The 22,520-nt window shown below is 37.3% G+C and overlaps 1 protein-coding gene and 1 long non-coding RNA gene across 3 annotated transcripts in view; one reads left to right on the top strand and one right to left on the bottom strand.

Moving 5' to 3' along the window:
• The window catches only part of LOC129732631 (uncharacterized), a 272,761-nt gene that overhangs the window by 94,043 nt on the left and 156,198 nt on the right, over positions 1-22,520 (bottom strand). The gene's annotated exons all lie outside the window — the stretch shown is intronic.
• LOC129732632 (uncharacterized) lies at positions 5,919-8,182 on the top strand. Its single transcript, XR_008729304.1, has 5 exons — positions 5,919-6,058; positions 6,341-6,424; positions 6,556-6,719; positions 7,767-7,864; positions 8,049-8,182. It is a non-coding gene; the product is annotated as an uncharacterized LOC129732632 (long non-coding RNA).

Here is a 22,520-nt window from a genome sequence, read left to right as displayed (position 1 = left end):
CCTTTCCGTGGCTGAATATGGAGGTTCACATGTGCGTTCATTTTAGAATATTTATAGTTGCTGCTCCATCGCATAAAATCCAGATGGCATGCGTATATTCTTCGCTTTGTATGCCCCATAACGCTACTAGACCGCAGCATATGAAAGGAACCGAGAGCACTGATTCCAGATTAGCGGTTTTCCTGCTAAATCCACCTGGCTTTCTCTTTTTGCTGGATCGCTTGTGTCGCTTTTGTATAACAGACATGCCAAATTAAATCCCCATACGGCTCGGGCTTTCGTTTTACCATCAGTGTGGTCTTTGTGTCATGACGTTAATCCCACTTTATACAAAAGCTGCCAATCATTGCGTCAAGAAAATAAACTGTGCTTTTCCATCTTGAGTATATAGTATCTTCAAAAGAGTGAAAATCTGGCAGGAATGCTTGGCACATAAAACAGTGCAAAATGCGTGTGAACTGACGAAATGCTTATCGCCCTTATCATGTCGGATCATATATGTTGAAACAGTCAAATCATATACACTAGACTGCTCTTTACGAGAATTTTTCGTGTGACTTCTGGGACATACGCGGATTACTGCATTTACCTGGTTTTAAGGGAGTCTTATCATTAATGGCTCCATACAAGGTGGTTCCCTCAATTCTTTTTTGAGGTAACAAAAGCGGCTTAGATACATATTCCTTTGCATTTATTTCAAAGTAAATTCAGACAAGAACGTTTTTATCAGAATACTACTAGTCAGTAGTTCAAGAATAATCAATTGTTGACCCTAGTAAAGATAAATTAATGAGTTTCCTGATTTTCTCGAAGAATCAATTCCCAACAACTTGTCTATAGACAGCAGTAAAGTATTGAATTCTTTTAGAACAGATTATGCTATGAGCGGGCCCGGTAATAGAATGATTAGTCTATTTAATAAATATTATGAAGTTATTTATCTAACAATGTTACGTTAGCGATTGGTTTGAGATGTTTTCTACATTAATGGACGCAAACAAATGAATAAATTCTACCTGGAAAACCTGCAAAAAGATTAGGTAAAACATGTGCGTGTTCACTTGTCCTGGCTCAATCATGGTTCAAGTCCAGTGGTTTGGTCATCCAGAATGAATGTTTAAAGAAAATTTTGTTTCTATTTCTTCACAAACACCATGCCGATGGAAGGTATGTGTTTTGGCCAAAACAGCAATAATACATTAGACAAAAACCCAAATGTTTCTGAACAACCATTCGATACCATTTGTACCCAATATACGCAACCCAACTGATCTGCCTCAATCGAATATTTCTTTGGGATTCTAAGTTCTTTGGTGTACAAAAATAGGAGAATAACGAACTGCAAACGGTTGATTGGTAGAATCAAGAGATGCATTTGAAAAATCAACTTGGAGACCGTGTAACACTTTTGTTTCGGCATCATGAAATAGTTTCGTCGAAAAGCCGGTTGCGAACTTTCCTCAAATGTTCATTCATTTTTTTTGTAGAAAATTAAATCGATATTTCTTTAAGTTCATATACCTATTTCCGACAGCAATAGAAAAAATCCCAAAATTTTTGTTGTCACCCGTTATGTAAAGTTAAAGGCAACAAACGACATCTGTTCACCACAGGACATCAAGATCGTCATGAGGGCTATAAACGCCTACATAGGTCGGCAGGGGAGTGATCCCTAACAAAGTCATTTTCAATTGACAATCGTCAGGTGATAGTGACGCTGTCAACTGTTGCTTTCAAACGATAAACATTAGGTTAATTATCGAGCTCTTCGTAAATCACATGACATCTGCTCGAATGTTCTTGTATTGGGTTGTACAGGTGAAAAAAAAAAAGATTTTCAACTCAAAGCGAAGGTTGACTGCGTCACTATCGTCTGACGATTGCCAATTAAAAAGGACTTTGGGAACTGACGGAAACAACGGTATACAGTACTTCGCGCATATGAAAAAAATATATTAAATTAATCGGGACGATATGTGACGTAGCCCGGAGAAGGGAGAGGAGGGCGGTGACGTCACATGAAATATGTTTAGTGAATTATTCAATGCTGTCCTGCGAAAAAGATTTTTCCAACACCAATAACCATGAGTTAAAACCATGAGTGACAACAAAAAAAAGTCTTCCGAAATGTTGATCGGAACCTGAGTGACGTACGTAATGGCTGCGGTGATCGAGCAGGCCATGCTATCCATCCCATGCATAATATAATGTGAATAACTCCAAATTTAACACTGCTAAAGCGTTATGTCGTTTTCGTTTTTGCGGTGTAGCTACCCCGCGGACTACACTTTGTCCTATCACTGTTTTTTCTTACATTTTCCAGACTATCCCGGACTACCCTTTTTCTGTCCCGGACAGTCCGCCCAAGAAACAGAGTGTAACTGCTCGGAAAGTGTTTTTTTTTTTCGGCTGTAAATTGTAGTCCGGGAGGGTATAGTCCTGCCGTAAAAACGAATTCGACATTAGAGAACTATCATCAAATAACGTAATGCGGTACTAATTACAATCGACATGCTGAAGTAAAAGGAATGATTCAGAAATTGCGTCAGTTTATCCGTCAATTGAAACAATCATCAGTTCCATTTGAAATGAACCAATGACAGGAAAAAACAAACTCGTAATCAAATTCGTTTGAAAATGTTCTTCGGAATCTTCGACATTAGCCGAATCGAAACGAAATATTCAGTTTCAGCCCTCAAAAGGACTTCCCAGCCTGCACAGCGACACGAACGACAACGGTCAACGATTTTTCCCCGCAGAAATCCTCAAAGACACCTGGAGTCTATCTGACCACCGAATAATAAACCAAATTGACCACGTTTCCACCGATGGCCGGTAATCGCTTGGATAATTTTATGAATTTAACTGAGAAATCTCAAAATACGTCCTACAGAAAATTTTACCGAAGTTTTCGTAATAATTTGATAGTTGAAATTTCAGAGTGTTAAGCATATTACAACAAGTTTCGGAAATATTTCATGAGTATCTCGGTGAAATATTACCGAGAATCTCGTCAAAATTTGACATGTTGTCAATTTTCGGTTTTACAGAAGCTCGGTATTTTAATGTATTACCGAGATTTTTAACGGGAGCTGTTGTAATCTCCGTAATTTATTTTAACGTACTTGATGATAATATCTAAGAGTGTACGCTCTTCTTGGAGTGCGGATATCAACTCAGGCCACAACCTACAACGCGTGCGTTCCAGACTATGCACGGTGTTTTACACACGACAAATCCGTCCGTCTTGACTAAACATCTGCACAACCCGAAGACTGATCAGAAGTGAAGTAACCTCGAGCCTGATTAGTTTGACTGGGGGAAAAAAGAGCATGGAAAACATATCTATGCATTAAGAGAATGCGGCGTAAGGTTTGTTCCACTTAGTATTTGGCCGTTTCCTTTTTATTTACTGCAGCGCTTCTAGTTATCGTATCGAGAAACTAATGACAGCGTTTTGAACCGGAAGGTTTGTTTACTTAGTGGTGAAAATTTCGTCAGGATTGGTACACTCGTTAAAAAGTTATCCAAGATGGTACGCGAGAGACGAGAAAAAATTTGCACACCTACGTTGAAAACCCAACATGGTCAAGAGGAATGATCGCGAAGACTCTCGAACTACCGAAATCGACTGTGAATACCGTGCTCAAACGATACCGGACACTTTGATAGTGGATCGCGCTAAACAAACCAAACGTAGAGGTGGAGCATTGGACCGGAAACTACGAGCGAAGGTCATCAGGGCAGTCCGGAAAAATCCTGGGGTCTCCTTCAGTAATTTGGCGAAAAGGTTCATTGCAGCACATAGTACAGTTTGTCGAATCTGCATGCGTGAAGGATTAAGCTCGTATCATGCCAGCAAACAGCCCAACAGGACGCTGAAATAAAACCTGGTTGCCAAAACCGGAACAAGAAAGCTATACAAGCAAGTCGTGACTGAATACAACGGCTGTATTTTGATGGAGGATGAAACATACGTCAGAATGGTCTTTAAACAAATTTTAGGTCGGAAATTATATCTTCTACCTTTTTACCTTTAAAAGTAGATGTGCCTTTATGGCACAATTCTAAAATCCCCGAAACAGACGAAAAAATGAGGTTACAATTCGTGATCATTATGTGCACATAGCAGACCCAAACAGGTTCAATAAAAATGGGAAGTCTTAAAATTTGAAGTTTTCAATGAAATTGGAAAAAAGAAATTTTTGACGCCAATTTTTAAATGCGTTTTTTCGAAACTATGAATTTTGAGTTGTGCCAGTATTGAATTCAACTGACGATATTTACTTACTTACAAAAAACTCCACATCATTGCGAGCGGCCTTTTGCCATCTAACCGGAAAGTTCGCCATAACGGACGAAAACATGCGTATAGGCATGGGGCAAGACACTATTGATATATTGCGAAATATTTCCAATATTCAATATTACGAAGTATTTATCGTTACGTTTTTAGCAGAGGGGATTCACTGCTGTCAAATTTCATATATGTGTGCGTTATCGCAGATCAGCTCTGGTCCATGACGTTTGTTGGTCCGTGACGTTTGTAACTATGAACGATAATGAGGAAAAAATCACCACACAACACATTCATAAAAGTTTTCCGCGGTTTCTCGAGTTTTGATAAAAAAAAACGTTCCAATTCTATAATATTTCACATCGATCAATTTCATAACCAAAAAGAACAAAAACCAAAACAAACACCATGTTGCCGAATATGTTGGTTACACGATGTTTGACAGATAGATCCCCCCTGGTTTTTAGGCACACCTCTATTTATATCATAGCTCGTTGACGTTATATTATCGTTGGAGAGTTGTCAATAGACAGATAAACGATAAGTATCAAAATATGTCTACCGATATCGAGTTATGTCATCGAAATATTTTACATAAAAATAAAGGTGTCTAGCCCCTAGCGTGTAGGAATGTTTTTAAATTCTACACAGAGAAAAATAAAATGTTATTATTAACCTTACACTCATGGTCAATTTAACAATAACCGAATATTGTAGCTATTACCATGACAATTGTGACCTTGAAATAATTTATAGTTAAAAATACTATGACAGTGAGCAAAGCATTACCAATTTGCATTGTCAACACTACTCACTCGTAGTGATCATAGCGACCATGTTTTAACTGGTGATCTGAACTATCGATATTTCATTACAACTAGTTTACGAGTTGAATTTAACCTATTCATATGGTCATACGAACATACGTGTAATATTTTTCGAGCAGCTAATTTTTTTCTTTTTTTCTCATCGCCAGGGATACCAGATGTGCAGATTTGTCTGCAAAACGCAGAATTTTAGAGTCCGTGTGCAGATTTTTATTAATTTGCAGATATTCACAGATTTTCCATAGTTTCTGCAGATTTTTGTCAGAGTCTCCTTATATTTGCGCAGTTTTTCTCAAAATGTGTGCAGATTTTCACAGACTTTTACCAGCGCGAGCGAAATTTTTTCGAATCACCAACAGATTTTTTTCAGATTTCAAGCAGATTTTTTCAGTTTTTCGAGCAGTTGCAGACATTTTTCAAAAACATCTGGCATCTCTGCTCATCGCATCCCAACCCAACACGAAACAAAAAGGCTGGTAGGGTAAACAGGTATAATACGCCCCCCCTAAGGAACATTGTCAATATTGTAGCTATGTTTATCACAAACAACAAATCTTTCATGCAGTTGAATACACTATTTAGTTGGTAATGCACTGCTATTATTTTATTTTGTAATTACTGTTACACAAAAACGCCATAATTGTATTAAAAAATATGACTGAATTGCAAGCTTTCCAATCAGATGCAGTATGATATGCCCCATACAGTAGCTTCATATGCCGGCTCAGCATGCGAAGTGAAACAGCGATTGAAGTCTCAGAAGCAAACGCTAAAGCAATGAACAAATTAGCCGGGCTAGCGGTGGGGCATATTGCCCGGTGCTGTAATGTAGCAGAAAGCATTGAATACTTAAGCAAATTATACAATTTTTATCGTTTCTTCACTAGATACAGCTGCTTAGAGGTTCATTTGAGATAATAAGTACAAAAACCAGGTAACAAACTTTATACATTAGTGAAAAAACGTTACGGAAACACTGCAAGAAATTAGATCTGAAGCAGCTCAAAACAAAATTGATTTTTGTATATTTTTTGCTTCTAGTGACAATTATCAAACTTGCACAGAAGGTTGGTCCTATGACCCGCTACGGATTCCCAATAGTCTCATGTCTTATTTTGTGTGTGTTTTCGAATAAATGGACTGGGGCGTTATGCCCCGGGGGGGCGTTTTATACATTTTTACCCTAATTGTGTTGGATTGTTAATTTTTCATTTAGTGCAGAATTTTTGATTCAAAGTGAAGTTCAAGTACAGTGATTTGAAAGATTCAACGGATTTAAATGATTTCAACGAAGTTTTAGGTAAGTGCTTGATATCAAATAAAAAATTATTGTTGTGTTTATGTTTGCGTTTGTCGGCCGGTTTTAGTTGAACTAATTTTTAAATATAATGATTATGATTATGTATATTTTGTTTATTGCCTCACCGTTAGTTTGATTAACGCCGCGTTTGACGGGTTGAGCGGTTGCGATTCGGACGTGCCTTTTTCTTGGATGCCGAGAGGACTATGTGAGGGATTTATGTGTAATATTGCACGATTGTGCTACTGATTTCCTCGAGGCAGGCGCTCGACCAGTGGAAAGATATGGTTCTGAGGTTTGTATGCAAATAAACTACCCATAGATTCATAGCAATATCATGAAATTTGTGATAACTTTTGCAATAAGGTTAAGAAACGCCTTTACTGTACAGATTTGTTTGCTTATGGATGGTGGATTTTTTTTTCGCTGGTCCCATGTCACAAAATTGGTGGTTAGCGATGACGAAAGACTCTAGCTCTCCCACACGGTTGTAATATCGGGTTGGATTTCTGATCAGGACGGGGATTTTTAAGCTGGAAATCTTCTCGACTCAGCACTGGGGCCCGGTGTATCGTTGACCTTATCCTACAACATGCAAAATGTACCAAAAACAATATCTTTTTTTTAATGGGGCGGGGGGGTTATTTGTTAGTAGTTTAAGTATTTATGATAAATATTAGTGAATAATGAGTATGTGTGTCCAATCACAAATGGTGACTTCTCAACACTGTTAGAAATTAGTAATTTTAATTATTATGATTTGATTGCTTTCGCAATTAGAATTTATCATTCGTAGGGATTTGAACCTACTTTCCAACTAAAAACAATATCGATAACGAATTCTCTCAACTAATATGGTTGGTCGAGACCGCTTTTAGCCCCACTAGCTAGCATGCGATATTGTTTTTTCATGTTACCAAATTAGACTCGGAAATGAAAATTCATAGTTGAAAATCATAGTAACTTATTTGTTCTATTATCGAAGTGAATTATTCTCAACTTGCAATGAACAAGTAATCCTTGAAAGCTTGTTTTATAATCCAGCTGTTTAAATAAATTTACTCATAAGTTTTCGGCAGAGTGACTCTTATGCACCTATGAGCACAATATATATTGCCGTCGGTTACGTCAGGTTGAATTGCAGGGTGGCAAAAAAAAAATTCCTGAAATATAACGTTGATTTCCCTGATATTTTTCAGCATTCAGCACCAAAAAGTACAACGTAGATGAACGCAACTTTGAAATCCCAGTACAAAAAATTGTTTTACTGTTTTTTTTTGACAATTTTTAATAATTACAATTCCATTCCCACTTTATGTGTTGTTCATTTGCTTTTCTTCAGATTAATGCGGTGTCACTAAGTTTTTATTATACGCTAAACAAGCAACTCTCGAAGACAGAAATAGACTAAATTTTTTGAGTCGTCTAGAATCGGAAGAGGTTAGTATGAGTAAAATATTTGTACAATAATATTGCGCCTCTTACACAAAAAATTGTGACGTTAAGGGTTCGTAGAACGTAGATTTGAAAAAAAAATTTTGGATTTGGAAATTCTGGGAATATAAGGAAAATATTAAACCCCCCATGCATTCACCAATATTGAGTATATTTTTTTAACATACAGATAACCGTCATTACGTAATTTGCATGTGATTTCATGCCGTGCTCAAGTCAGTTAAACGCTCTGCGACGTGTGCTCTCCCAACTGTTTTGAGGAGGAATTCTTAGATGTGTCGTCACCGCGAATTCGAAAGATGTTCAAGTGAGTATTTCTATCAGAAACATTTAACCTTTATAGTCAGTAAAAATCGCTTAAAAAACCGTGTTAATTCAAAAATTCGCGTAAAGAAAACCGAGTTTGATAAAAACCAGAGCGAAAAAAACACGTTCGAAAATCCGCGTTTTTTTAATTTATTTTAATTTTAATTTTTTAACCCTTTCCCGCTCATGGTGACTCTAAAGCACCAAGATTTATAACCATCATATTTTGACATAAATTAGTTTGTTGTGCTCACGATTGTTCCATAAACTTTTATATACTGCCTCAGAGCATCACTGGGCATTTTCTTCAAAATACTACAGTTGACAGTAATTTTAGTTAGTCTACAAAGTGTTCAGCTTGAATTTTCTCGTGAAGCTATAAATTTTTATGATAAACCTTGTGAGCGTTAGAGGGTTAACTAACGCGGTTTTTTTGCTAACGTAATTTATCGGTTTTGTTTTACGCGGGTTTCCGTGCCTTTTTTCGCTTGAATTTTTTAATGAACGCGGTTTGCTTTACGCGGATTTTTCAATTAACGCGATTTTTTACGAGGTACGTATCTCCCGCGTAAAAAACTGACTGTGTTTTCATATTAACTGTTATCTAAGACGTTCCTGGTTATTGTCCTAATAAAAGTTATTTTTTAGGAACGATATACGACTAACTATCAAAATAAATCATAGTTAGAAGCTTAAGCGAGCATTCGAGAACTGTGATTACGTAAGTATTTAAACAAGATAAGTAACCCTCTCTACCGTTGAACTGGTAAAAGTACTTACGATGTGCGGTTGTTCTGAGCCTTTTTCTTTTTCTAAATTGTTTCTCGAAGCTCTGGCAAAAACCTGGCCTTCGAAAAGCGTGGAATATAAAAGTTTTTTCACGAAAATAGTGCGCAATAATTTAGACATTTATTTAGTTTAATTGTTTTAGAAACCGTTGAATTTCCTTAGAACTGTCTGTATATACTTTTCTTTCGCTAGATGAATTTTCACTTTATATCGAAGAATGCTATTTAGACCAAAGTGCTCTATTTTCAGTCTTAGATTATTTGAAACCAGTAATGTTGATAGCAGTGCTTTTTAACTTCTTTTGTTAGAATTTAACATACAAACCCTTTTTTTTAATCATGCTTTCGCCATGTTTCATACATGCATTATTTATTTTATATTTTCCAACGTAAAACTGGCTCAAATAGTAGTTTTCCGACGCAACACTTATGTAATGCGTTGAAATTCATTCCAAGAATCGGAAAAACTAAATGGCTGGAAATCTTGTCGGATGTACTCTTTTTCTATATACTGCATAAAAAAATCGCACAAAGTCGCACAAATAAGATATCCGCATAAAAAAGGTCGCACAAAATAAAATTCGCAGAAACCAACGTCGCACAATGACCATGGTTAAAACCAAATACATGCTTAAAAAAATCATTTACAGCGTTTTTTTTTCTGTAAAGGATGAAAAAGCATCCGAAGGTAATTTTTTAAACCAACTCGAAATTCTTGCAACTTATGAAATTTCTACTTTAAGGCAAACGTTCCAGAGTCCAGAGCTAAACGAACTGCCAATCGTGTTCCGGGAATATATTCATTCATTATTATTAATAATTATATATAGTTAAGCCATATATAACGCTAATCATGTACTGAAATTTACCCACTTGAGGCATTATTTATATCTGTGTAGTTTACCATTATTTATATCTGTGTAGTTTAACCCTAATATTATTTCGGCGTTAATTTGATGCATGAATTTTGAATCATATAGATACATAATTTCATAACAAATTCATAACAAGAATTCAGTTTTTTAAAATAACGAAAACGTTTTCGCACTATTTGAAAAAGAAGAGAGCAATATCACTAAGAGCGAGGAGGCAAATTGACGCAATCTATCTTTCTAGGGCTAAGAAGTTTTTCACTATAACATTAGTTATAATTAAACTATGCGATCAGCGACAGACTTAACGATCAGCGTTATTTAAATTAATATGATGACAATAACCTAAAACGACCATAGCGAATAGAAAAAAAAAAAAACAAACAAAAATTGTTGAGTTGATCTCTAAAATGGTAGAAATTGTCATTTCTACCATTTCGGGCGTCAGCTTGACACGATGGGATGGGTGGTTTTCAACCGACTGTTAAATTTGGTTCAGACAACAAATACATGGTCAAAACAACAAATTTTAATGTTCTCATCTGGAAATGACTATTCTCATGTTGTACGAACAATTAGGTGGATGGCTCATTATAACTAAACATGGTCATTATGACAGTTTTAAAGTATGAAAAACATTGTCACCTTAACCATACATGGTCGATTTCACCATTTGATTTTTGGTCTTGGTATTGTTGTAATAACCACCGAATTGTTATCTAGACCATATAAAATAGTCGGTTGAAAACCACCGATCAAATCAGCTCATGCTGACCCCTAAAATAGTAAAAATTACCATGTTTTTTTTTCTGTGTGTACGGTTTAGTTCATCGCATCCTCCTCAGTTCTCGATGGGACGCAGCTGGGAGATGCTGGGCGGATTCGCCGACTTGGATACCACATCGATATCCAGCCGCTCTATCTCCTTCAGCGATTGCTTCGAGTAGTGAGCCGACACCAGATGCGGTCAGAAGAACAACGCGTATGCGCTCTTATGGTATTTCGTGATGAACGGTGCAACTTCCGGCGCCATCACGATTAGAGTTCGAGTATAGACCATTTTACGAACTGACAGGTGTCACGGATCCTGCTGATGTTGATGATGCTTTTGCGTGCGTTATGTCAGCGGTTTCGTGCTTTCTGTCAAAATTTCATTCATGAATTCAGTTCAGAAACGTCTTGTAAAATTCTCTTGAATTTTTACGTAGGACTACGTCTTTAAGCGAGCTACACTAATTATCTAAAATCGGAATATGTTATGACATTGGTCCAATTCTAAATATTTATAACTCGATTAGTTTTCTACGCATTTCCTTCGTTCTTACAGCAAATTAATTGTTTGAAATTGTGATTTTGAAATACTAATTCAAAATGTTGAACCTTACTTTGAACGCAGATTTCAATTAATCAGAGCTGAAAATAAGGCCAATTACCATCCGACTTGGTTTCTAAAATAGAGCCCAAAATGACTAAATACCGCAAATCCTGTTTTCGTCGATTTGGAAAATGACCTGGCTCCATGAAGTTGATTTTCTGTTTCTGGGCATCATTTTCTTCCGAAATATCCACATTGGGTAGTATTTGACCATTTTTCGCTGTTTTCTAGAAATTAGTTTTTCGGAAACTAGAAGTCGCCATCTTGAATTTTATAGTATCGTCTGTAGCAGGTTTTTTTGTCCTATGAGCACCTATCTGGTTCCGAAGATATCCCCATTCCCTACATGCCAGTTCGTGATATCCTCGCTCAGCGAAACTTGTCATACATGCTATTTGTCTATAGCTATTTGAAGATCATCAAGATGCCCATTAGATATACAGTCATGGAGAAAAAAATAAATACACTTGCAGTGTTGGATGATTTTTCGTATTTGCGCACTGATTTTAATTGTTGTACGATGGTATGTTGCGTCTTTACGATCTGCAGACGCTCTTTTTTAAAGAGAAACGGAGAAATAACTGGAGAAATTTCTTTGTCGCTGATTCCAAAAATTTTTTGCGTGAGTTACACTATTGAAATATAAGTACAAAACAATTCAAATTAGCTTTATTTCTCTACATATCGTTAGCAAAGTGACCTTTTACGTTACAAAACTCACTTTCAATATTTTGTGGTTTGACCTGTGTTTTGTAAAACCAATCTTCGATGGTATGTTTACCACCCGGTTTTCACAAGTAGAAGCTGGACTAGCATTCCACGCTGCCTGTACGACATTCCATAAGTCTGTTTTATTCTTTGGATGATGCTTTGAAACCTAGACATTCCCAATCTTCCATAGAATTTCTAAACGATTTAAATTAGGAGTCTGCGCTGGTCAAACTAATAATTTAATTTTTTCGTTTAAAAATCATCTTCATCCATGCTGCTCGGTTTTGGGCTGTGTTTCGCCAGTTCTTCAGACGTCCCATCACCCGCAAGTCTCTTTCGATCTGGTCGAGCCATCGCGCACGCTGCGCCCCCTAGTCCACAGGGTTGCTGAAGAGAAGTGATTTCACAGGAACATCGTCCGGCATCCTTACGACGCGACCGGCCCACCGCAACCTATTGACTTTCGCCAGCTGTGCAACGGGGTTCTCTCCAAGCAGCGAGTGCAGCTCATGGTTCATGCATTGTCGCCATTATCCGTCGTCTGTCTGTACTCCACGATAGATAGTCCGCAGCACCTTCTGTTCGAAAACTCCAAGAGCGTTGAGGCCAGAAGCGTTGATGTATCGATTCCGTAGAGAACTACCGGTCGTATCAGCTACATCGTCAACTTTTTACTACGTCGCACTAGACTCGATCGAAGTGGTCATGCCAATACCCCCACCACAATTGGTGCGTACGTTTGTATGTCTGAGAAAAAAGAGCCGTCGATTAGAACATGGTCAATTTGGTTTTTTGTACGTTGTTCAGGTGATCTCCAGTAGTTTCGTGGATGTCTTTTTGGGGAAAGCAGGTTCTTCGGACTGCAAGTCTGCGGGGAGCTGCGAAGTGCTTATATATATTTTCCCTACCGACCTGAGCGTTCATGTCCCCAATGACGATCTTGATGTCTCTACGCGAGCAGCTATCGTAGAGTTTCCCCAGCTGTGCGTAGAACGTTTCTTTCTCTATATCGGGACGTCCTTCGAGAGAGCAGTAGGCATTGAGGATAGTGTAGTTGTAGAACCGGCCTTTTATTCTCAACAAACACAACGTGTCGCTGAACGCCTGCCACTTGATCGCACGACTCTGCATCCTGCCCAGCACTATAAAACCGGTACCCAGCTCATTGTTTGTGCCGCCGCTCTGCCTTGCGGCCACAAATTCCGTGAATTTAGAAGGCTAGAATTCCGTGAAGTTCTAGCTGATCCAGCAGGATCCGGTCGGCATCCGAGGCGTTCAGCGATCTACTGTTACATGTACCGTGCTTCTGATCGTCGTCCTTATTTCGTCACTAGATCATTGCGGGTAATTCCGGTTCGTTTTCAATTCTTGATTGTTCGTAGTATGTTTATTTTGACATGCTGCTTTACTAGGGCTGCGATACCTAGTCTCGCGACGGGGCCGCCGTCTTGGGTGTAGAGGCGAGACACCGCATTTCATAGTTCACCGTCCACTTCGGATCAGTCGCTGTTCGAGCCGCCCCCATCCTGGAAACAGACGCTCAGACAAGCTGCTCTCCAAGGAGAACAACTACCGCTTCCCTGTCAGCATACGACCAAGTTCACACCGGTTCCCCAATCTTCTCATGGTTGCTCGTATTCCAGTCGGTTCCACGTGGAGTTAAGAATATGGCATTATGCCTTGGACCACACTGGGATCTATTTTATGCCGACTAGCACGGATGTACTGCTGGTATGCACTGCCCAGCCGTTTACCAAACCTAGTTCGCCTCAATATCGAAACAGTGTCAGCTGAAAGAGATGGTCAAGATATTCAATACATCTTCGGAGATTTATTCCCGGTTGAAGTGATTTTGTCTTCTATTACGACACTACTTTATGCGTTTTTAAATTGGCGCATTGTAACTCTTTTTCCTATTTTTTTTAAATGAAGTGTATGAAAACTAGCCCCCCTAGAAATTTTCCTTAGTTGCGCCCATGGTTTTAATAAAAATACTTAAAACTAAGAACTAAACATAACACTTCTAACAATGAATTAATAACAGATCGATCTCTCATCCATATTCAGTTATACATTTATTAGAGCGCATTTCATTACAAAACAAAAATAGTTTGATCCTGAAAAAATGATTATTTTCGAATGATCATCCAATGGGCGTCATCCAATTAAATTTTGGATATGTACACGTGATCTATTTTACTCGATTTTTCTCAGATTTGATCAAACGCTGTAATAAAATAATACTCCACACAATAAGCAACAGGATAACCATTGAATATTTTATGAGTGTTCTTTGAAAAAGAAAAGCAAATTAAGGGTTGGTGGTTAGCGAGAATTAATTTAATCCATAATTGGCGTTAATCAATTTGAGGCGCTTAATTTTTGGTTGCCAGTTCCCACCACTGACAATATTTAATACTTCTTATTAATGTTCAATCTTCACAATTCATTAGTTTCGACCCGAAAGAGTTAACGTTGTTAGGCGTCATTTTAACATCCGGAGCGAATATTTTTTTTCAAATATCTAAAATTTATATGCTGAACACAGTGATGAACACAATTTAAAATCATGATAATGTATGTACATTACCTAACCACTTCTTCACTACTGCACTGTTTTCCTATTGTAAGTTCTACCTCAATTTACAAACTCTCAGCTCTCGAAAGATTATAAATTGTCGCTGCTTGTCAGCTACTCACAGCACTTAGGATAACTCATCATCATCGTTCGCGATATGCACACAGCAGGAAACGAGGGAAGTTCACTGTTTGCCTTCGTTGTACGACATTGTAAATACTTGCTGTAATATTACAAATACGGAATTTACCCAACCTCGAACTGCATCAACTAGTTAAGGTTCTCTACAATTTATGCACTTCCAATCCGTGCTGAAGTACGTCTTTGATATTTCCTAAAAATTTAATTTAAAATAATGAACTGGAACTGGAATCGTCGGAATAAAATTCAGGTTTGAACTTATTTTTGAGAGGTAACTAATTAAATTTCGTCGACTGTGTTTGTACATTACTATACTCTCGCTGAAGACTGCAACTGACACCTAACCTAATTATACCAACGAATTAGGAACAACGTCAAAGCATTTATCCTTCAATGCACACCTACAATCTCTCATCAAAAGGCCAGAATAGCCAAGTGTGCTGAGCTCCAGTGGTTTCCACCAATCGAACCTTCTTCGTTAAACATGTAGCACTACACTCTGTTGAATCTTAGCCCGATTAACTATTAATGTTGATTGCATCCTTGAGCATAGACGGATAACCAGTTCCATTAAAACAACATCCTCCCTGCGGGGAGATGAATCCATATATAGAGCCATGCGGCAGCCAACAGCTGCATGCTTGCTGCAAACATTCCGTCTATCTCTGCTCGAACAGTTCAATTTCACAAATTCGGATTTAATGACGGTTGAGCAATCTTGAAGCATTCAATTGACACCCTCCGCATTGTTCCGTTAAAGTTTCTATTGATTTGATTTCATGCTTGGATGCAACTTTCAAATGTATAATTTTCCTAGTTCGAATTGCTAATTCCAAAATTGCACCTATAAAAAAGTCCTATAATTATTGGATTTAATCAAACCAACTTTAAACACCCAATATTTTCTGCGGCGCGACTATTGACACAATTACAAGTATCAAGAGAAAATTGCATTTTTTAACTGTCAGGAATAAAATATCATAATATTTATTGCCATCGCTGCATATAGCATAAGCCCTTATCACTCTAACGGAAATGTCTTTGATGATACAAAACATTAGCAAAGCACTGCACGGTCACAATGACAAAACCAAAATGTAACAGAAGCTGTTAGTTTTTTAAGAGAAAAATCCTTCAGATTGTGTTTTCAGTTTGATCCCGAACTAAAATTATAACAAAAAAGATTCTACTAGTATCAAACCAAAATCAATCTTTGTTACTATCGTATTATCATTCTAACAAAATAAGATAGCATATAGAACAGTATAATAACATCCATTGTTAGAAAGTTGTTTCTAAGCTTTTGATGAAGACGTTTGATTCAGAACGACCTCATTCCAGGATTTGTTGATATAACTCATCCACATTTAATTTTGTTATCAAAAGCTCATGAAAAAATACAAAATCGTATCAAAATATGTTATTTGTATCTTCTGTTGAAAGATTTTTGTAATTCTTCAGTCTTACTCTTTTGAGCGTGCGGGCTCGATCATCCACGATGGCTACTTCATGCATAATAACACATTTCGGGAATACCTTATGAAATATCGTAAAATATTAGAGTCTTGAAAGCTGCAGGTGTTGTTGAAATTTTTACACCGGTGACGACAGGAACATTTTTCACAAACACTTACGAGTGACGTAACCACTCAAACGTTGTATGCTTTCTTTTTTACACTTTTAAACACCGTGATCGTGACTAGTTTCCACGAAAAATTGGTCGAAACGAGCTTAAACTTGCGTCTAATCGTAGCGCGTCGCGAAATCACGCTTTTCGCTTCTTAACTAAACTGCGTGTGTCAAACTGTGCGTCATGACGCGTCAGTATTATCCGCACTGTCACCGAGCGCGAGCGTTCTGAGCAAATGATTTGAAATTAGATTGATTAGGTTGAAGGTTACATATCAAGGCAAATATCGAACAAAGAATTACAATCATTTCGCGGTTCATTTGTGCTTAAAAAGTTTGTGAATGAACAAATTTCAAATGAAGTGTAAAAAGCGATACACATGGATATGGATTCTTGACCTGACTTTGATTGTGAATCCAGTTTCCGGAGCTCAAACAGTAACGTGCTACAGGACTACACATATTTTCTAGCAGGTAAGTAAAATATTACCATTAATTCCACAAAAGTGTATAACAGTTCAGATATTCAGATATGAAAATAATTTAAAGAAATATCCAGTTTTTTAAATCCAGTATCCAGTTTTGACTCATTATTATTCAGCGCTCAAGCGGAGATCGAAGCAAACTATGACCAAGAACGGTTAAGAAAAAAGTTTAGTGTCTATATTTTCGCGTTTGCCCGATTTATTTATTGTACATAAGCCGACAGTTATCGTTATAATTGGAATTGTTGCCTATCTTGACTGTCCGGATAGCGGAGCGCACTGTGCGTGGCTCACAATCCTTTTCCAAGATCCAAGTTCTTGGTAGGACCGACATTTAGATGCTAGTGCTAGTGATTTTTCAAACTCTGGAGAACGACGATGGACGAGATTACACCTGTCCAAATCTAACAACAAGCCGTCCCTCAGTCTAATATTCCTGGTCAATTTGAGAATAGCTCAAACAGTACAGCAAGGTTTGATAGATATTACCATCCCGTTGAATTATTATGTTAATTAATTAAATAATTAATAATAATTATCTTTTTTATCATTACATATTCTGAGTATCGGTTGTATTTGATTACTTTAAGGGGTAAAATCGACCAAAAAAAATTTTTCTTGTCATTTTTTCTTATTTGCTTCAATCATGCTAAAACTATCTTAGAATCAAAATCTACATCGCCCAAGTAATGATCTAAACTCAAAATTGGTTTAAATCAATTTTTACCGAACAACTTTCATGCTCCAAAATAACATTTTTCGTTTATTTTGACGATGCTCGTTTTTGTTTTCAATTTCGAGGCTTTGTAAACTAGTAGAAGTTACCTATGATGGGTATCGTGTTTCAAATTTGTAGTATAGTGGTCGCTACATCAAGTTTCGACCGTTACAGCTTCTCTACAGCACGTGTTTACTCACAATTTCCATCTGTTCAGTAGATCAGCCGTTCTCGTTGTGTACGTTCTTTGTTTGAGTTTTTTGATACTTTTTAACTGTGAGTTATACTCAAAAGTACTTAAACATGAGTGGCAAGTTTGAGTTTTGCGTTGGATCGGACGCCAACCGCGTCAAAGTCACTGAGCGTCGCATGTCTGATACCGCGAAAGAGGGTAGGCGCAGCCTTAGATCAGATTAAAAACGGAAGAAGAGGAAGATAAAGCCCAGAAAGGACAACTTTACGGCACAGGGGTAGCTGACTGAAGGTTAAAAAATTATTAGGGGCTTTACTGTTGCGATTCTTAAGATTTATAGCAATTTGTAACTTTAAACGCGTTTTTCTTAAAACTATGTTTTCAAAATCGGCGAGCAGTAGAACTGAAAAAGTTTACATCCGATTGACTTGAAATTTTAACTGTAACTTCTTCATTAGATTACCTAGTGAAGTACACACGATTTTGGCGATTGATTAACAACAACTTAAGTTATAAACAATCAAAGTCGATTTTTTTGTCGAAACAGAATTTTTTTTTTCAAACCGTTGCCATTTTGATTTTGATAATGAAAAAATTTTTGTTTTGGTTATAGATGGAGTTGGGCACGACTTCTACTGCTCGCCGCGGAACAACTTAAAAAACGGTTCACGGCAATCGCTGCACAGTCGCCATTTTGTAGCAAAAATAGCAAAAAAATATTTTTTCTATTCTGCAAGAGTTGCTCAATCTAATGATATATTATTTATATACCTTACATCTCAAATGTCCGGTAAAAAAAAAAACATGAAAAGCCTCGTTTTTTGAGCATTAGGTAGATATTACCCCTTAAGGCATATATTTTATTATTAACGAACTTTTAAATAAATATTGTCACATTATTTCATATATTTCTCGGATTTTGAATGCCAAAAGGTTAGACAGATTGGATATTAATAAAAGACCTAACATAAACTCGACCGTTACTCTTAGGATAACCCGCGAGATTAGGATATATCTTAACGCATTGCACATCACGGTTATTCCTGATCAGACTATTAGGCTTTGTAAATATGATAACTTGAGTTTCTCTCAAGTGAACACCACAAATTTGTGAGTGGTCCGACCGACCTTTTGTTTATATATTGGTATAAATCAGAACCACATCTTGTAGCATAGTATTCACCAGATCAGTGAAATATATCACTCACTGGGCGTTTGTTTGTTGGTTGGAATCGGTCTAGAATCGGGAAGTTGAGCAGTCCTGTGCTCTAGTGAATTAAATCACACACACTCGCGTGTGGTCCCTACACCATAACTCATGTCTGCTAGTTTAAATCGGTACCAAATATAAACAAACCAAATGTGCATTTCTAATCAGCCGAGTGAACGGAGAATAAACCGGTAATAGTCCAATAGCAACGAGTATAGAGTACATGTATGATCGCATCACTTATCAAGGTGAATCCTGATCCAATTTACCCTTCCCAACTAACAAAACCTCCTTCCTGTGACCTTTGTGGAGATGCAGAGGTTAACACGGTCTCCGAATAGCAAAGGTCACGCCTACATTCTTTCCCTCTTCCAACCTGATTGCAAGGACGTGCACCTGAATTATGTAAGTAACCCTGCAGACTGCGATCAACTTAATCACACTGGTCAACACAAGTAACTCAAGCGGAACAAGTTAAGCTTTTAAACCATTGCGTTCCTGTGAATTTTCATGCCCCTCGCCGCTCCGGAATTACGTAAACCTCAAATTTACTCACTGTCTAACCCCTCGGTCTAAAGGCCGCAAAGTTTTTGCATGTCGAGTTCGTCATTTGTCTGTTCGCTTACGGGGGTTGATAGTTTACAGCGATTTTGCATAAAAGTGAAAACTAGCCACCATACATGTTAGCCGTTAGTGTTACCATGACAAGGAAAGATTTCACTATCATACAACTAGTTGACCCGTAGTGGCTAGCCACTTTTAAAATGCAAGTTAGACTATTACTTGGACTCACTACAAATACTGGTATTTATTCTAAAATGATGATGCTTCTTCAAAAAATCTAGTTTGGAATCAAGATTCAACTATGACAATTCGACAATTCGATGCAGATGATCAACGCTAATTTGAAACTCAAATGTTAACCTTAACTGTGAGAGTGAGTGAGTTCAGTGTATCATGAAAATGCTTGGATTAATCGTATATTTGAAGACGAATGAATATTTTGCCTCCCATACGGAACCACATTTTTCCATTATTTAACCATTTTCGAAAAAAAAATTCTAATGATTTATTAATTTTCGTTTAAGCTGTATAATAAAAATAAGAGTTCAATTTTTCAATGGTATGATGTTACATTTCAAGTAAAACTTACAAACCAAACAAAAACAAATGTGATTGAGAAAAACATAACAATTTGCAAAACAGTTGTCTACGATACTGAACTACTCCAGAAATTATTCACTCGTGCAAAAGTTTGCCTCCGTACTTTATAATAGTCCTGGCAAAGCCTAAAGTAACTGGGTACTGACGTCTTCTAATCATTCTTGGGCAGTTCAAATCACTCTGTGATACTCCGGTATAACCTCACACTTCTCTTGTTCCTGGTTTTAAACCTGAAATGTATGGTGTAGGTCTTGAATGTGTATAAGGTTTTCAACGGGGAATACACTAAGGTCTTTTTACGCAGATTTCGAAATTAACGCGTTTTTTATGCGCATTTGGGATTCTACGCATATTTTTCAAAATAATCGTTTTTGTCGCGGCTTTTTTTAATGACATTTCATTTTAAAATCGCTTATTTAGAATGTCTGAGGATCGTTCGTTTTACATTTTTCCTTGATGTTCAACTCAGTTCGGAGGTGAAAATAACACAGCTGTTTATTTATTTTTAAAGAATTTAGCAGAAATGGTTAAAAACCTTTAGCAAATTAAGTTTTCTACGCGAATTTCGGAATGTAAGCGGTTTTCTACGTCGACTTCGGAATTTGTCTTGTTCTTTTTTTTTTTAACAAATCAAATGCTTGGTTTTTGTACGACAGTACCTAAACAATATCGCACGCTAGCCTGGGGGGCTAATGCGGTCTCGATCAACTAAATTAGTTGAGAGAATTCGTTATCGATATTGTTTTCGGCACATTTTGCATGTGTAGGATAAGTACAACGATACACCGTGCCCCAGTACTAAGTCGAGAAAATTTCCAGCTCGAAAAGATCCTCGACCTGATCGGGAATCGAACCCGATATCACAACCGTGTGGGAAAGCTAGCCGACCGACATCGCTAACCACAGCACCACGGGGACCACTATGGACAGTACCTATGTTGGATTTTAGAAAAATCGAAAACTACATGGCGATATTTCAAGCATCGAAAATAAAAACCGTTGATCAAATTTGACATCATGTTTCAAAGTAATTACAAATAGTGTAAGCGTATACTGTATCTGTATCTATAAAGCAATAGCATAATATCTGGTGATATTTTTACATATCGGCAAATGAATTATCGCTTTAAACATACAGTTTTAACGTCGGAGTATCAGTGCGTCTTGAACTGTCCTACAGATCAGACGTTTTTTCGGTTGCTTGTGGGCTGGTCTTTGACTGCCTATAGCTTCAAAGTTTGTGTTTTGTCAGTGTGTCTTTTAAAGACTACCTGAAAGTTATTTCCCATCAGTCTTTCTCAAGACTAACTCCTTTTGAATTTAACATTTGTTTTAACTTTTTTCGTATCACCTGAAATGGCTGGACGGAAAAAGAAACCTCGCATCGCTGCGGGGAGGCAAAGAGAGGCATCTCTTTCTGACACTTCGAGTGTCTGTAGTGACAATCCTTTTGATATTTTGCCTGAGCAAGAAGCTGGTGAAATGGAAGTTATGAGTAATGAAACTACACAAAATGTAAATTCTTTAAAAAAGGAAAAAGTTCCACCTATTGTGGTAACTATTTCTTCTGAATTCAATATTTTCAAAAAGGAACTTTCAACGTTTGTTTCTGACCTTAAAGTTACCTATCGAATAAGTCGTAGAGGCGAATGTCGCTTATTAGCCGACTCTATAAAGGGTCGTAATCGTCTTATTCAGTATTAAACTGAAAAGATGTATAATTTTTTTTACGTATGACACGAAGAGTGCCAAGCCGTTCAAGGTCGTATTGAAAGGTCTCACCAACGATCAAACCGTTGATGAGATCAAACTTACTTTAACAGAATTACTTGGCATAGCCCCTACCCAAGTAATTCTAATGAAACAAAAACCACGAGGCGATAACAGTCAGAGAACTGGAATTTCCCTTGTAAATTATTTAATTCATTTTAATCGCAATGAGGTTAACAACTTAAATTTTTTTGAAAAAGCGCATGCTTTGTATAATGTGCGTGTAAAGTGGGAAATTTTTTAGGAAGTATGGCGGAGGTGAAAAGCATATCACCCAATGCCGTACTTGTCAACGTTATGGCCATGGTTCCAATTTCTGTAACATGGACCAAAAATGTCTTAATTGTGGAGACTCTTCTCACAAAAAGGACACATGTCCTGTGAAAGAGAGTAAAAATTTTCGCTGTGCGAATTGTAACGGCAACCATATGTCAAATTTTTATCAATGCCCAGTCCGTTTAGCAATTGTTAAGGCAAGGCAAGGTAAACAAAATTCAATTTCTCAATTAAAACCAACTTCAAAACAAAATTCTCCAAGCGTACCAGTGACGCATAGTTTACCTACTCCTTTGCATACCCGTTTAACTTATGCACATGTTACAGGTAGTTCGAACATTATACCGCCTAGTGATGGTAGTTCGAAAATGACCGTTAATATGGTTAAGCAAAACACGCTAGAAAATAATTGTAGACCTATTACT

This window comes from Wyeomyia smithii, chromosome 3, assembly GCF_029784165.1.
Source record: "Wyeomyia smithii strain HCP4-BCI-WySm-NY-G18 chromosome 3, ASM2978416v1, whole genome shotgun sequence".
Taxonomy (NCBI): Eukaryota; Metazoa; Arthropoda; class Insecta; order Diptera; family Culicidae; genus Wyeomyia; species Wyeomyia smithii.
Note: the sequence above shows the minus strand (reverse complement) of the source record. Positions and strands in the feature narration are given on the sequence as shown.